A 2,106-nucleotide genomic window follows, 5' to 3' on the forward strand; every position below is an offset into this window, starting at 1 on the left:
CTAGAAATAGGAGCTGTTCCCCATGTCTGCTATTCTTATATGCCTTAGAATTTTTTTTACTCCCTAATAGGTAGCCTCCTGTTATAACTAATGCTTTTTTATATTAAATGTTCCTTTTTCAGTTGCTTGCCAGATATCTGTCTCCTGATTTGTCCCTGACTAATATGTGATATGATCTTCTTATATCATGTATATATTAATTTATGTTGACCATATCTCTCAGAATATATTGCACTTGTTTTTCTCCTATTTATTATTTTTTTTAGCCAAGTGCTCTATGGGACTTTTCTAAATATAAAAATAGAAATATGATCATGATAGTGATGGTAGTGAAGCAGGATTTTAGAATTCAAACAGAATTGAGTGATTTTAATTAAGAAATAAGATGAGCACATACCTGTAATTCCAGTACTTGGGAGACTAAGATGGCAGGATGATAGGTTTGAGACTAGCCTCTGGAATCTTGCAAGATCATGAGCAACTTAACAAGACCTTGTTCCAAAAAAAATTTTTTTAAGAGCTAAAGGTATAGCTCAGGAGTAATATGCCCCTGGATTCAATCACCTATAGAAAAGAAAAAAATTCAAAAAACAATATTGGAAACCTACTTCTACTGGAGAGCTGATACATGTCTTAAAGGATGGCCATGGTGTGTGTGTGTGTGTGTGTGTGTGTGTGTGTGTGTGTGTGTGTGTTTCCCAGTAAAATACTTTAGAGTGTTTTGTTTCCCCAACAGTCATTCATTTATGAACCTCAAAGCACAATGTCAGGTTGGTAGCAAGGCCTATTTAGAGTGTTGTGTATCATGGCTACCAAGCATCTCTTCAATGTGAACCAGGCGTGGTGATGCACACTTGTAATCCCAGCATTCGGGAGGCTGAGACCGGAGGATCGCGGTTCGCAGACAACCTCAGCTACTTAGTGAGGCTATCTGCAACTCCGTGACATCTGGTTTCAAAATAAAGTATAAAAAATAGGGCAGGGGGTGTAGCTCGGAGGTCAAATGCCCCTTGGTTCCATCCCCAGGCCCGCAAAAAAAAAAAAAAAAAAAAAAAAAGTTGTATCTAAAACTTGTTTTTCCAGTATCCTCTGAAGTAGCAATGTTGCAAACTGCCAGTCAGAGACACCTCATGAGAAGAATACACCCACGTGCCATATAAAGTAAAGCTTACGATTATGGACAATTGGAGTTTAAAAAAGAAAAGAAGTCCTAATTTGTTGAGCTTGAGATACTCGGCTTTCCAATTTTTACAAAATTATGTGAATATGTGAAGTAGGTAGGGTTTTGGAAGAGCCCCGTACAAATGAGGGTCCTCGAGCGCAAGCTTCTGCAGCTACGTGAACATCCCAACTTTGATTATGACACTTCGGTTTGCTGGCAGCCCCTCCAGAGTGCGTTCCAGTGGTGTGGCCCATGGCATCTCAGGACCAGAGACGGGGGCAGGAGTCTTCATGTCAGTGCTGTGGCCCGTGGCATCTCAGGACCAGAGACGGGGGCAGGAGTCTTCATGTTAGCAGTGTGCTCATCAGGGCCTGTGCTTGAGACCCAACAGTCCTCAAGAAGCCCAGTGGCTAACGTGGGTGTTATTTCTGGCTGTGATACTCCAAACCTATGAAATTCCATTTCTGCACAAACTAGAATGTCCCAAATAGAATCTGTTATTCCTAACTTAAAAAAAAAATCTTTATAAGAGGAAGTTGACTGTTAAACTTAGTGAGACTGGTCCCTTCTCTCTGTGGATTGTCCAGGTAACTAAATAAGAGGGGAGCTTTTCTGGAACCTTGACTCTACCAACTTATTTTGTTAAATGCCTTTAACCCATGTTCCTTCTTTCAGAGCACTTATTTCAGTTTTATTTGTACATTTTTATGTAATTAATGAATTGACATTTCTCCCCCCAAACACTAAGAATGCTAAGTTCAGGAGCTATATCTATTTTAGTTGCCAGTACTTACTATTTGGCAGTATTGTAGGTGCTCAATAAATGTTATTTGAAGAAAAATAGAAGTGCCAGGTATGATGGCATATGCCTGTAATCCCAGTACTTGGGACACTGAGGCAGGAGGATCTCAGTGCTAGAATGCCTCTGGGTCTAATCCTCAGTA

The sequence above is a fragment of the Muscardinus avellanarius genome, assembly GCF_963383645.1.
Source record: "Muscardinus avellanarius genome assembly, chromosome: 8".
NCBI classification, from domain to species: domain Eukaryota; kingdom Metazoa; phylum Chordata; class Mammalia; order Rodentia; family Gliridae; genus Muscardinus; species Muscardinus avellanarius.